Source organism: Aricia agestis, chromosome 15 (genome assembly GCF_905147365.1).
Source record: "Aricia agestis chromosome 15, ilAriAges1.1, whole genome shotgun sequence".
NCBI classification, from domain to species: Eukaryota; Metazoa; Arthropoda; class Insecta; order Lepidoptera; family Lycaenidae; genus Aricia; species Aricia agestis.
In genome coordinates, this window is record NC_056420.1 from 1,333,274 (window position 1) to 1,349,654 (window position 16,381).

The 16,381-nt window shown below is 35.3% G+C and overlaps 1 protein-coding gene across 2 annotated transcripts in view; it reads left to right on the forward strand.

Annotated features, from left to right (window-relative positions):
- The window catches only part of LOC121734237, a 32,215-nt gene that overhangs the window by 13,193 nt on the left and 2,641 nt on the right, over positions 1-16,381 (forward strand). The window lies entirely within an intron of this gene.

A 16,381-nucleotide genomic window follows, 5' to 3' on the forward strand; every position in this document is an offset into this window, starting at 1 on the left:
CCTGCAATGCACCTGCAGCTCTTCTGATGCTGCGAGTGTCCATGGGCGACGGAAGTTGTCTCGTTTGCCCCCTTATTTCATAAAAAAAGAAGACTTATATTAACAGACTTCGAACTATAGTAGCTCTCAAGTCTCAATGAAGAATTTATATATTATTATTATTTATTAATACCTACTACCTATGCATATTCTTCTTGAATTATAATTCATAAGCCCTTCTGATATTTAAGGTGACGCCGCGTTAAAGTAAAAAATCGTTTTGGATATGTTTTAGATCGCTCGTTTTCTATGAAATATTTACGGAATTACGAAATATTTTTTCGGAAAATATTGCGCCTATCCATGCTATCCATCACCATTGTCACACAATTAGGTGATCAGCCTGCATTGTCCTAACCAAACTTGGAAATAACATGTTTCCAACGCGGGAATCGAACCCACGACCTCCAAGTCAAGAGCTGCGCTCTATACCACTAGACGACGGAGGCGCTAAATATACACGCAATAAACGTATAAAATGTTTTTTCCACGATCCAGTTATGTCGGTCTGTAATCGCTGTAGTATTGTTCGATAACGACTACATCATTTAATTTGTTCCTTGATAGTGACATTCCTAGATAACACGAAAAGCTTCTACCGTGTAAACAAATACTACTTACGTGATTTGTAAGGAAAACCGACCAATAGCTCAAACTAATGCTCTGACAATGTCAGCAAGCTCACATAATACAAGTTACAACTCATCAATTACACGACGACTTGTGTAAAAATTTGACCAAAAACATTTTACATTTAAAACGCTAGAGCTTATTTTTCTGTTCAAATTAGGCCACAGTATAAAAATTATACCTGTATATTACAGGAAACCATCTTTATATCATGTTTTCAGCTAATTGAGAGTGATAAAATAGCGTGTAAAATTAGTCTGTATTGCAGAAATTTGATTTTTAGAACACGGCACACTTAGCTGAACTCTTTCCTTCATTTCAATAGTTCACCGCCAAAGAGGTAGCTTAGTTAGAGCGAGAATTACCCATCCACGAGTATGTGGATAGGATCATCTGATATTATCTATTGTTGAAGATAACATTATCTCCACATTATATTGAGTAATATTACAAGAGATATGAGATGTTGCTATGATCATAAAAGGTAATGAAGAAAAAAATTTAAAGGGGGAACTAGAATAAGGTAGCCCTAATAAAATAGACAAAAGAAGTAACAAAGAAGTAAGGCTAATAACAATAGAAAGGACATTTAAATAATAATTAAAAACACAGTACCTGCCTCCGTTTATATAACATTAAAAACGGCTAACGGTAACAACCAAAAAATAACAAGACACCTACGAACTATAAATAAATTATTTGTTATTATTCGTAGCAAGGCACACAAAAATCAGAATATGTTTAAAATGCCGACATTCCGAACAATCAGGGAAAGTTCAGGTGACTGTCCAAACAAACTAGACAAGCCCTTATCTAGGGCAAACAGGAAATCGATCACAAGGTGTAGGGCAAACTTCAGCCCTAAACAACTAGTCCGGCCCTTTGCCCACGGGAAGCGCTCGACACTTGTTGTTTGGCAATCACGTTAAACAAACACACTTTTTCGGTTCTTGGTAGTGACCCTTTCAAACATAACTTTGGTTGTTTAATTTTGATTGAAATAATAAATGACAATTTGCAAAAGCATAGAATTAATACTTTTGAATTGATTAGATTAATATTAATTACATTAAGGGCCTGTTTCACCCCTATCTGATAAAGTGCCTAATAGGCTATTCACAACTTTTTTGACAGATTATCTATACTTGATCTGTCAAGTTAATTGGTGGATAGCCTTATCTGGAAGTGGTGAAATAGGCCCTAAAAGACAGAAGAAAAGGTAGGTAAAGTAAAATAACTTTTTAGTTTCAGCAATGATATGTTTGAACTTTCAAAGCTTAAAATCCAAACAACAAAGATCGGGGGCCACCAATAGAACAACAATAAGTGTACATAAAAATTTCCTTTTAGATATAAAGTAGGATGTAATAGAAAAACTGTTTATTTGAATACTCAAAATACATAACATAGCTTATAGTAATGAAGCTTACTTAAAGGTGTCTTATACCAGAGATAGATTTCCATCATCAAAGCTTATAATCGATGCCACCTTTGAAGAATTACTTGAGTAAACTTTCCCTGGAATAAAGATAAAATTTAATGGAACTTAACAACGTTAGTGTTGAAACTAATAGCGGTCACTTTGCTTAAAGGGTAACAAATTTCTTCGGGGCACGTGATGTATTAGAACTATTCAAACCACACTCGTCGTTATTATGGTCTATTACATAATAATATATAATTAGGAGATAAAACTAAAAGGAGAAAGGCGGTTAATTCCCTTTTAGTTTTTGATGATTCTGGAGGCGCATTTGAACTCATTACTCACGTTTAGTTAAGCCGTTTGTTCGCGATAAGCTTAATAAATCAGACGTGATTTACTGGTAACAGGTCTGTGTCATATTCGTTTTGTTAAATACCACTTGTAATTGCAATGAGTTAATGCTTTTGCCAAAAAACTGCCCTCAAAACGGTGTCAGAAGTGGTATTTTTTAAGATTTAAGTTGTCGCGTATTTGAGGCTAACAATTTCGGAGAATTTTTATGGTTTTATCTTTACTACTTTAGGGTGTGTATGTTTGTCTTATACTGTGTTACATAGAGTTTACTGTGAAAGTAGCAGCGCTGAAAGAACATTTAATTTAGATTTCTATTAGCATGCGCCCCAGCTTCATAAAGCTTAGATACGAAAGTTTATACATATCACTTTATTTTGTTCCACCTTGTATATGGTTGCTGTTATCTTTGTGTTAGGTTAGGTTAATGTTCCTCATTGAAATCATTACCTGTCTACGTCTACTATCTCGATGTTTCAGTATAATTTGACTAAGCTCCCAAGTTCCACGTTTATGTTGATTTCTACCATTTTATATATTTTATGGTTTGCTATAAATAAGTGATAATATTTCCAAGTGTTTACAAGCTCTCGTGCTTTCTCTGTGTCATTGTAAGAATTTTGTTGTTAAGCTCACTACAACAGTCAGGGCTACCACAAACAAGTTTAACACTAGTTGTCCAGCCTCTATCAGTAGATGGAAAATACTTGTCGAAATGAAATGTCGAAAGTAAATAAAAATTAATCCAGGTTCTTTATTTCTGGATTAAAGCACAGTGTTATTAAAGATGGCTAGGAATCGCAAATTAAAGGGTAAAGAATAAGTACTAACGAAGAAGGAAATTAAAATGATAAGGAACAGATAGCAGTAAAAAAGAGAACAATATTTAAAACTTTAGGAAATAGAAGAAGTGTAATAGAATATCCATACTATAATATTATAAATGCGAAAGTGTGTCTGTCTGTCTGTTACCTCTTCACATCCGAATGATTTTGCTTGAATGAAATTTGGTATGTAGATACTTTGAGTCCCGGAAAACGACATAGCATTTTTTTTATCCCGAAAAATTTACAGTTTTGACGCAACGGAGTTGCGGGCGTCATTTATTCATACATATAATATTATGGAAAAAAAGACAGAAGAAGATAACAGACAACTACTTAAGTAAACTTTTGAATATTGCCTGCTCTATAGGGAAAGGACTAGTAAAAGGTATGACCTATGAATGCCACAATCAACCATTTTCTCTTAATTCTCGTATGTGTGGTCACCCCTGTGTCAGCGCGGAGTGTCACTATAGTGTACAATGTCCATATATTAGCGGTGATCCGGGATATATTTCACCGCCAATGTTAACCTGTCCGAGCGAGCCGCGGCGCTTTGGGCCCGTATTAAAATATTATACACACAACTCATGTTGTGAACACGTCTTGTCAAAAATGTGTATCAGTAAAGTAACAAATATAGTTTTTTCGTGTATTTATTAAGAGATATTTCTATTTTAGAGAACTGGTTAAGTAAAAAAGTATGAAGTATGTGTTAGACACCTAATAGGTAGCTAGTAGCATACATAATAATATTTATTATGTATTTTCTGACAAATGCGCCTTGTAAATTGTAATAAATTGTAAATATTATGTTAACTTTACGTTAGCCTATATTATTATCCATATTTATTTCCATACTTATTACTTATTATTAAATACAATATGGTACAAAGTGTTCCCTAGTTACCTCTTGCTTAAAGCACTACAACGATTTTGATCAAATTCGTTGTAGCAATGCACCGAATTTCATCCTCATCGATTTAGGGTGCACACACGCGCCGCAGCGGCGCCGTGGCGTGTAAACACTCTAAGGGTTGATTCAGACCACAGCGCGATGCGTAGATGCGTTTCTAAATTTGTATGGATTTGACAGATTTCAATTGCGTCAGACGTCTTGCGAATCTGTCAAATCCATACTAATTTCGAAATGCATCTACGCGTCGCATTGCGGTAGACAGATTCGCAAGACGTCTCACGCAACTGAAATCTGTCAAATCCATACAAAATGCCGCGCCGCGCCTCGCCTCGCCTCGTCGCGTTGCGGTCTGAATTGACCCCACTTCATGACAGATGCTAGCTAATTTATATAAGTGGCATGTTGTCTCAAAATGACACCTTATATCAAATATCGTATTATTATTCTTTTACTTTAGAATAATGTAAAATTAACAAAAACATTAAAAATAAATTATTAACGAAAACATCTCGGATAAGGATAATTATTGAATGATATTCATTGGCACGTTCAAACGCTAAACACAGTAAACACACGGAGAACACAGCAACCATAATGAAATACAAACAAAATCAAGTGAAATAATGGGTAACTGTGAAATTCCACACTGCACTTACAGGTTAACCTCACTGATAGAGTCAATACCGGTGAAGGACTTTATCATATTCTAATTAACAGTAGCTGAGTTATGGCTATGGTTATGGTGTGTTCTGTCGTTCACCATTAAAATGCATGATAATAATTTCGTCAGTAAATAAGATGAGTAATATAATGTTATAAAATGGATTTGTTTGTATTTAAACCATCAATTTATTTAAATTGATGGTTAAATTAAAGCGTTAGCCACTGCCGCATAAACTGCCGCCGTAGAAAGGCCGTTCGCGCATTGGCGGTAGGTAGTTCGCCTGTTCTACACATTGGGCCAGCGCGCCGGCCAACGCGTCGGCCAACGCGTTCGCCTATATTATGTAGTGCCGACTTTAGACGATACCCACAATGGAGGTGTTAAGAATCCAAAGTATTTAATCGATTTTGATAAAATATTAAAGAATGGACTAAGGCACTGACACTGGCACCAGGCACTGCACTGCTGCCAAGGATTTTTCATCTCTCTTCTCAATGTAAAGATTTGTACTGTATATACAGAAGTTAAAATACAATGTTTTATTCTATTCTGATACGTTAGAGAAGTGCATTGACAAACAAGGGCGATATAATATTGCATATTGCAATGCATGTATTATACATATAATATTATGATGTATAATACATGCTATGTGTCGATATTTTTATTAGTGAATAGTAATGTAAATTATTGTTAGTACAATGCTACTCTTGATAAACATAAAATTTACACGATATTATACACACAAGACATATCTTAACACTAATAAATCGTGGTCTGTCGCAAGACCTATCCGGCGATTCGTAAACATTTTATAATTTGCTTAATAAAACGATTAGAACAAGCAACAGTATAATGTAACGGGACAGATCTACTATCAGTTTTGACTGAATTCATATTTTATAACTACTGCTTTACTTTATATTATATCTTAAATGTGGCCCAAACGACGAAGCCAGTCACAATATATCTTTTTTTTTATGAAATAAGGGGGCAAACGAGCAAACGGGTCACCTGATGGAAAGCAACTTCCGTCGCCCATGGACACTCGCAGCATCAGAAGAGCTGCAAGTGCGTTGCCGGCCTTTTAAGAAGGAATAGGGTAATAGGGGAGGGTAGGGAAGGGAAGGGAATAGTTGAGGGTAGGGAAGGGAATAGGGTAGGGGTTAGGGGATTGGGCCTCCGGTAAACTCACTCACTCGGCGAAACACAGCGCAAGCGCTGTTTCACGCCGGTTTTCTGTGAGAACGTGATATTTATCAGGTCGAGCCGGCCCATTCGTGCCGAAGCATGGCTCTCCCACGTATAAATACTAGACTTAATATTTGTATGAAGTATTGTGACCCTACTTCACTATGATCAATATGTTGAGATTTGGCAAAGTGAAGTTGGAACTTTAGAGATGAAAATATTATATTTTATGCTTTGTATGCTGCCTCACAGTCTCTGGGATCTATTAATTAAATTTTATATCGGATATATCAACATCAATATTATCAGTAAACAGTCAAAGCAATAAAAAGGACACAATCGCTTGCGGTCATTTTTTCGTAGCAGTCGTAGGCCGTAGCGTTCGTAGCCGTAGATTCGCAAATCCGTACTTGGTACTACTAATATACAGGGTGCAATTAAACCTTCCTGCCAAATTTTTTTCAGGGCTTCGTTGTCATCAGGAGAGTCCATTTAACCAAAAAAAATTGGGTGTTATTTTTATTTTAATGACATATTTTATCCCATTTAAAATCGTTGCAGAACGGTCACTCACGGCGCGGGGGCGTCGTGTCCATTAATTTTAGTGTTTTTTAGGATAACTTTCGGGAGCTTTTTCTTAACATTTTAGTACTGAGTGATTATAAAAGAAAAAATACGTGTATTTTTATTTTTAACAAGGATCAATATATCAAAATTTGGCAGGAAGGTACCCTGTACACCCTGTTGCACCCTGTATATTCTGTGTCCGTACTAAGACCACGCTAAAACTATAAATTCAAAAGTATGTCTGTCTGTTGCTTCTTGAAATGTGATTTGATGTGGACATTATTCAATCTTCGGAGTATTGGATAATTTGGATAGTTTTAATTACGGGAAAAAATCGATACGAAAATACGAATTTCGTGTCAACAAAGTTGCAACTTGCAGCGTTTGCAGCCAACATCAACAAAAAAGTTAACAGACAAAAGGCATACACGATACAATATGGGCAAAGCCTGCTACTTAAACTACATTAATTTAATATTAAATCCCATAACATGTTTTCATTTACATGTGTAATAACCGCACGGACAGACAGACAGACAGACAGCGACGCAGCGGAACTAATGATGTGTCAAACACGGGTCACCCCGGGGTTTAATCCTCGGTGAGCCTTTTAAAGTAAGACGAACCAAGTGGAAGAGAAAACAAGCCCGGTCTGTAGTCTGCACGTACTGTAGCTCTACCATGAGTTTAAAGCTATAGTATTTATCGATACTCGATACCGACTACGTAAATTTTTAGTATGGCAAATATTACAGCGCCTCTAACGGTTACTTGCGGAACTAAAATCGCCATATTAAATATTTACGTAGTCTGTATCGAGTATCGATAAATACTATAGCTTTAAACTCATGGTAGAGCTACTGGACATGAGTTTGCTATGTAGTCTGTACGTACTGCCCTACTAGACAAGAAAATGGCAAGCGCTTATCGTAAACGCCAACAAAATGTATGCGATTTGACATAAGTCGTCGCTTCGCTAGCGAATACGAGTACTAATGTCAAATCCCATACATTTTGTTGGCGTTTACGATAATCGCTTGCCACTTGTCTACAGGGCGGAGGGCCTGGACATGATGTTTGCTAAGGCTCGATTTAAATGCGTTTGGTGAGAGGTTTGGCCGCTACACGGCTACACGCTTAACGATTTATTTAATAGCTAGAATATATTGCCCAATGTTGATTGATTATTTTGATTACGCAAAAATTCGGGAAATATCGTAAAAGAAAGATTTTCGAAGTGACAACTTCTTTAAAATTCTTCTTTAAAGTGAAAATGGATGAAAAACTCGCGTCAAGAGTGGATACGTCCGAAAATTCGTAAGACGGAGTGAGGATAAACTCTTTTACTGCGTGGCTAAAGTATACCTGATTCTGCTGTTTGTGTTTGTTTAATTTATACCGGCGCTCCCGTCGCGGTATAATCTTTTACCGTTGTTTTTTACCTAAGCATACAGGGTGCTCAAAATATCCTTAGTTAAATTTACCACATTCGTTATTGCAGGTAATATTGAACATTGTAAACTTAAATAAGACGTACAAAATATTAGTTACATACTTAATAGAGTAACGTGGATTACCAAAATCTGCATTTATCGTTGCAAGTCGGTAAAAAATATTGATAACGAGATGATAGTATTGGTGAGTATTTCGCTCTTAACACTATCTTAATAGCGCACTTGAACACTGTCGGCACTTTGATAACTCGACTGTGAGAGTTATATTCAACTGACAAAAAGAAATCAACAACTTTAGTAAAGTTCATACTACTGTAATGATAAAGAATAATGTGTGGTTGTCTTCACAATCTTGTTTTGGGTTCCGTATCCATAATACAATGTAATCGCCAAATTGTCTATTTGATTCAAATTTTTCTTAATTTTATGGTGTCAACTTTTTAAATGTAAACAAATAAACTTCTTTTATGGCCGGTTTACATTATTGATTATAATAGTTTACAGTATCGCGCTGGATTGGATTACTGAATTGGAATACTATAAACTGGCCTTCAGGAACAAACTTGTATTAAAAGTTATAACTTGTAAGTATAAAACTAATCAAAATGATTAAACTCCGATATTTTTTTTATGAAATAAGGGGGTAAACGAGCAAACGGGTCACCTGATGGAAAGCAACTTCCGTCGCCCATGGACACTCGCAACATCAGAAGACCTGCAGGTGCGTTGCCGGCCTTTTAAGAGGGAATAGGGTAATAGGGTAGGGGATTGGGCCTCCGGTAAACTCACTCACTCGGCGAAACACAGCGCTAGCGCTGTTTCACGCCGGTTTTCTGTGAGAACGTGGTATTTCTCCGGTCGAGCCGGCCCATTCGTGCCGAAGCATGGCTCTCCCACGTATAAATTTTCACGAAAACATGACTCATTTACATCTATAATCATAGTATAGGCTGTCCTCGATTCTATTTAGTAAGGTATAAGCGAAAGTATATGGGTGTGTGAAATAGAATTATATAATCCTATAATATCTGATGTTACTAACTTAACTAAAGGCACAGAATATATAATATGTAGTACTACGCTAAACGTTAAAACTTTAGCCAGTCAAATCGAAGGCGGCATTCAAATAACGTTTTATCTTCTTATCTCTACCTTAACGATTAAGCCTACAACAAAATGAATAAAACAAACATTTACCGCATGCTAGTCCTTAGCCGAAATAAATCTCAGCCCACCTTCCGATTCGCAAATAATCGATTTTACGCGATTAATCGAATCATCGGAGCGATTCGATACCGATTTTAGTGGGCGATTATTTACTGCGCCGAAGTTAATTGATCTTAATGTTGATGTATTTATAATTCGTTAACGATTATCGAAATTGTAATTCGTTAAATATAGCCGACAGCCTGTCGCCGATTGTCAGTTAGGAATTAGTATTGTACAGTAACAAGTTGAATTGTGTTGAATAGCGTTTACTATACTTAATCAGTTCAATAAGAAATCGTAAGTACCTAATTGCTGAAGGACGTACTTTATTGAAGTACATAATTATAATATTTACTTTTAGTACATACATGACAATTATTATACTTCATATTTTATTGTCCCACTGTTGAAAAAAATCTTTATTCCAAAAATCGATCCTTCACTATTTCTAGTCTTAGCTTGTAAGGGAATAAAAACTGTATTTTTGTCAGTAAAACTTTTTTGTGTTAAACTTTACAAACGCACGTAGCCATCATCATAACGCATCCAATCGCCTATTATTCATCATATCAGCCTATAGTCGTCCACTGCTGGACATAGGCCTCTCTCAATGAACGCCAAGATGACCGATCTCCTGCTACTCGCATCCAACATGAGCCTGCAACTAAGCGGAGATCGTCGTCCCACCTAGTTGGAGGTCGACCTACATTATTCAATTCAATTCAATTTATGTATTGCAAATTTTCATCCATAGTGTTGGATGGCCAACGGTGGCGATGGATCGGGATGAATGGAAGGACTTGGGGGAGGCCTTTGCCCAGCCCCACTGACTGCATACTGCATAGGCTCTTAAAAAAATCCATAGTGTTAGTAAAAATATACTTAACTCAAATTATTACATTGCAGGAGTTCCGTACACGATACTTATATAGAATATAGAGCATCTTGATTCTCAAATCTCATTGAAAAATTCGATTCAGGGGTCTACTCCGAAGTGAAAAAAGAGCGAGCGCTGTAGGTCTATCATTAAAATTAATGCTTATAATTTACTTAAATATCTTAAACATTAAATCTCTGGCTCGGATGATTTACATCCGAAATTACTAGCGCATTACTATCACTCAGATGAGCTGTATAAAAGCTGTAAAAACCTCGTTAAACCAGCATAAAACCGCGGCGGTACAATGCTGATAATTCTCGGTTTACCAATTTAATGTGAGTTTTATTACTTGTAATGGTGATACGAAATGTCTATTTAATGAATAACCAGTAGACAAATGATAATAAAATTCTGTATATAATATTATAACATGACGCCCGCTCCGTTGTGCCAAAATTAGTTTATCGCTTAAAAACCGTACTTTTTTCAAGATAAAAAGTATCCTATATCTTGTCCCGGGACTCCAAACTATCTTCATACCACATTTCAGCAAAATCGTTCAATGGTCGAGGCGTGAAGAGGTAACAGACAGACAGATATACATCTAAAATATCAGTGGGGATATCATCTTTTTTCTCAAGGAGTCTTTCAGAGGAAGATTTCTGTATAGTATGGCTCACGTTCTATACTGGCTTGGAATCATATTTCAAATTTAACACTTGCCTCCTTCCCCTTACTAATAAGTAAATATGTTTTCACAATAGATATATTGCAATATTTTATTTTTGTCTGGTACGTCAGAATATAACCCTATAAGGACAAGACCTAACTTTGTCTAGCACATCTGAGGGCCTAGACAAGTGGCAAAGCGCTAACGCTAACGCTAGCGATAGCGCTACAAAATGTATGCGATTTGACATAAGTCATCGCTTCGCTAGCGAATACTAATGTCAAATCCATACATTTTGTAGCGCTAGCGTTAGCGTTAGCGTTAGCGTTTTGCCACTTGTCTACGGGGGCAGATATCCATTGTATAGTTATTAATTATTATTAGTAAAGACACAGATAATCCATAGTAATTTTAAAAAAGCGAAAGTGTCTCTGTCCGTCTATTGTCTCTTCACGTCCAAACCGCTCAACCGATTTTACTGAATTTTGTTATAGAAACACAATAATCGCGGGAAAAACAGGATACTTTTTATCCCGGAAAAATGTCCGGCTTCTGCGCCATAGACGAATTTTGGCGCAATGGAGTTGCGGTGTCATCTATGATCTAGTATAATTATTATAGTTACTAAGCTACGTAAGAAGCAGAGTACATGATTGCACTATTTATTAGAACCTAAAGTTTTGCTAATAAGACATTTTGGTGGGATAGCTTTTGATATGATGTAAGTTGTATCATGCATATTAAAAAGCTTTTAAAAGTGTTAATCGTTTGACCTCTAACATCTTGAAAGCTTTTACAGATGAATCATCACAATATAACGCATATTATTATAATAATTAGATCGTAATTCAATAAGAACGATGATATTTATTACACATTAGATATTGTATTGGAATTCGTTATGAAACAGAATGTTCGAAGATAGCTGCATGTTTATATTATAATATTGTTAATCATAAATACTATGGTATCGATAATATTTTTGTTAATAATGATAATGTTACACCATCGAATTAAAGATCTTCACAGATACTTGACCAAAATAAATTTCTTCAAATATCTTCTATTATTATCTTTCTTGGTTTGCGTCCTCGCTATCTGTAAATTCAATTATTGTAGTCATGCTTTCTTTAAGGACTAATTTGCCCTTGTCCCAGTTTTCATCAAAATGTACTCCCCCGTTTAGAATAATTCTACAACTGATAGATACAGAAATATGACATTACTGGCTATTGCACAAATAAAACATTATTAAAGTTGATATAGATATAGCTTACCATTATGCCATGTTGGTAATGTTTGCCATTTTTAGGGTTCCGTATCCAAAGGGTAAAAACGGGACGGGACGGGACGCCAGGCTGTAACTCAAAAACCGCTATAGCTAGACATCTGAAATTTTCACAGATTGTGTATATCTGTTGCCGCTATAACAATTAATACTAAAAACAAAATAATATTAATATTTATGGGGGGCTCCCACACAAGAAACGTGATTTTTTGGCCTTTTTTGCTCGATATCAATAATGGGAACAGGTAGGCACTTGAAATTTTTACAAAGGCCTAAAATATATGTGTACTTTAATAATTAATAATAATAATATTTAAATTAAATAAAAAATAAGGGGGGGCTCCCATCCAAAAAACTCTATTTTGGCTAATTTTACTAATTTTAATTTTGGCTAATTAAATAACGGTACGGAACCCTTCGTGCACGAGTCCGACTCGCACTTGGCCGATTATTCATAATATTTATCTTAAAAATAATATGTACTTACCTTAGAATATTTGTATAAAATTTTAATAATATAATGGCCACAGGTGTGGTTTTTGATGAATATAATAATATTATGTAAATAAAAAATCTATAAAACTATAATTTACATGTCATTTATAGACTAATAAAGACTAGATTTTTAATATATTTAATGCATCTTGCTTAAATTTAAAACATTTCATAGTCGTTTCATTTTGCGACACATTATAAAGGGTGCTTAAATCTTAATGTTTGTAAGTGAAGTATTTTAATGAATAAAATATTAAAATGTAGATTAGCCACATCGTGCATTACAATTTGCAGCTAACAAACTTTATGATTTTGACATCCTTAGCAGGTGAAATAAAAATAATGTCGTACTTAATTATGTTCAGATTATTATTCAGATTGAACAATTAATATTGTTCAATCTGAATAATAATAACCCTATAAGGACAAGACCTAACTTTGTCTAGCACATCTAATATCCATTGTATAGTTAATAGAACAATATTATATTATTTTAAACTAGCTGTCCCGGCAAATGTTGTTTTGCCATAAAATGATTTTTCCTGCTTTTCTCTTGAAGTTTTTTCTGAATTCCTTTTTCTGTAGACCTCACCGAGCCCGAGACCTTTCCAACTAATGCAAAACCGTGGAAATCGGTTAGTACGTTATGGAGTTATAGCGTCAGGAAGGAAAACCCGACTTATTTTTATATATTAGGTTACACATTTAAAACGCCTAATTTTTTTGCATTTTTAATATGGTTTTCAATAACTTATTTAATAAACTAAGTACCTGGATGACCGAGCTTTGCTCGGTATAGCAAACACTCATTGACTTCGTGTTACTTAATAACGCCATCTGCTGGTCGTTAAAACAATTAGTTGCTTACAAAATAGTATTATTATTCGCCAATAGATATCGATTTATCGCCCCCGAAACCCCCTATATACTAAATTTCATGAAAATCGTTGGAGGCGATTCCGAGATTCCAATTATATATATCATAAACTTATAATATACTGTCGATATATACAGGGTGTAACAAAAATAAGCGATAATACTTTAGGGTATGTACGTGTTCCTTGTAGAGAGTTCACTGTGAAAGTAGCAGCGCTGAAAGACGAAAAATTTTTTGCACTTTTGTATGGGCAAGGGCCCGAGCGTCACGAGTTTCCCCATACAAAAGTGAAAAAAATTTTTGGTATGGTGTATATAAATACAAGAATTGCTCGTTTAAAGATATAAGATAACGTACTAGTAACTAGCTCGAAATAACGTTATCTCCCAAAGATCAGCCTGTATAATTTTACTATTTTGATTATGATATGAAAATTTCATAGTAAATCTGACGTAAGTATTTAGTCCGAGTCATAAATATTAATTTGGGTTATAATTTATGAGCTATTTACATTCTACGTTTGATAATTGACTTAATGTTGAATGAAATACGAAAAAATTACATTCGCTATTCGTTACAAAGCTATAAATCTTTTTTAATACAACGTGTTTCTTGTACAGAGCTCAGTGTAAAAGTAGCACCGCTGAAAGACCAAATCTTATTTTCACTTTTGTATGGGCAAGCGCCCCAGTGTCGCGAGTTACCCCATACAAAAGTGAAAAAAATGTTGGTCTTTCAGCTTTGCTATACTGAACTCTCTACTAGGAACACGTATATTATATATACCCTTAAGTATTATCACTTCGTTTTGATAAACCTAACACCTTGTATCCTTATACAAGGTGTATCACACGTACCTACCTACGTCCTACACAATATAACAGTACGCACACTATAGTATTATCAAATACTAAATATCAAAATATACTCTTTTATGCCTTTAATCTTCTGCGAGCGCGGAAGCGGCTGCGGTGGTCGTAAACTCGCGGATACAATCATAATGTTATGATGCACAATAAATGTCCGATTTTAATGTGCCTCTTAAAATAGATAACATTATTTTGTAGGCGTGGACATGAGTGAAACTTTGGGTATAACTTGAGATAGAGTGTTCTTCGTGGGAGAGCATTTGGCACGAATAGGCTTGCCAGAAAAGGTTTCAGAGTAAACACAATATGTAAGACGTCGTTTGTGCGAGGTACTATCAGAGAAGTTGATTCCTAGGCAGATGGGGGACCTACGTAGTTTGGTCGCATTATGTCAAACTCAGCCGACAGACCACAAAAATTAACATTCAATTGATATGATCCAACCGTTGACGTTGGTCTGTCAACTGCCTAGGAATCAATTTCCTTGATGGTACATAGAACTGAACTATACCATAGCCTGTTCGCTTAGCATGGCCACCATAGCAAAAGGTTTCTGTTATCATGTTCCTATATAAAACTTCTCAGTACATATTATATTCCATCGCATTTCTACTATTGCCATGCAAAACCTGCTAGTCTGAAAGTCTGGCATCTTCTGCTTTCAAAGGTGTATGTAACCCATTACCCACATAACACATAATAATATAGGTATTATGTACTGAAAGCTCAGCCACAAGTACGTACAATCTATTATATCAGTTCAGAATCAGTATTAGGTAAATGTCCAACGACAAAGCGTTACAAAGCGGGGACATGGACATGAATTGTGACGTAACATTGTCCACTAGCGTCCAACAAATAACGCCAGATTGCGCCTAGTGTCCAACAAATAACGCCAGATTACACCCAGTGGACATTAATCGCCAGATCAACAGATACACGGCTACTGTCACAAATGTGACAGCCCGTTACCATAGGGACTCGAACTCGACTCGTGACAAAAGAGTGAGTTGGTCTGAACTCTGAACGTTAAATTGAAATTATGCAAACAATGAATGAACAGACCAAAGCAAGTGCCTAAAAAGCAACATAGATATTACATACGTTGCAATAAAGAAAATACTAAAATGATTTTTTTTACGTTGTAAAGACTAATGACTTTCTTCAATGTCATTAAATCTTTAATTTATTTTGTTAGGTATAGGCTATAGGTTTCTTTTTTGTTGAGCATTTTAAATTTTGCTCAGGTTTAATCTGTAGAGATTAAACTCGATATGCTACATAGATGTAGATGTATGTAGCATATCGATGCTACATACTTTATTCAATCAACACAAAATATGTATGAAGAGGTTAAAAAACTTAAAGCTCTTGTAGATACACGATGACTTAACATTTACAGAACCGTTAGAGTTCTCCACTTAGTAAACACCTAATTTGTGCATTACTCAAAATTGTCGACAGTTTTGTTTATAGAAGCCACTTTGATCTATTGACAGAGTCAAAACATACTTTATTTGGATAGCAGTAAGATTTAAACTCGATCAACAGCCGTCATATTATCTAGTTTCAAAATGCACGTAGAAAATGAGGTAACACTGTCAATACTCAATACAGATATTGAGTAATAACAGAGAATAGATACATTTTGTGCATTAAATTCAATGTACCGTGCCAAGTACACGCTTCCTATTGCCAATACGTTGGGTTAAAATAATATTAGATATAACTAAATATTAGGGACGACAGATCACCACGTGTAAAGTTATATAAATTAATGCAACAGCATCAGAAAATTTACACAGTGTCAGCTGTTTAATTAATTTCAAGCTCTTTACAGTTATAAAAAACCTAGAACCAGGAGACTGAGAGTGAATACTCCTAGGTATAATAAGGCTTTTTAATAAGAAAGTCTTTACTATATGGAGTCAAAATAACGAGAGAAATAATTAAAAAAAATGAAGTTTCGAGCTTGGGCTTTACAGTTATCAATCACTTTACGATTGCAAATTAAAAAAAAAACAATATCTT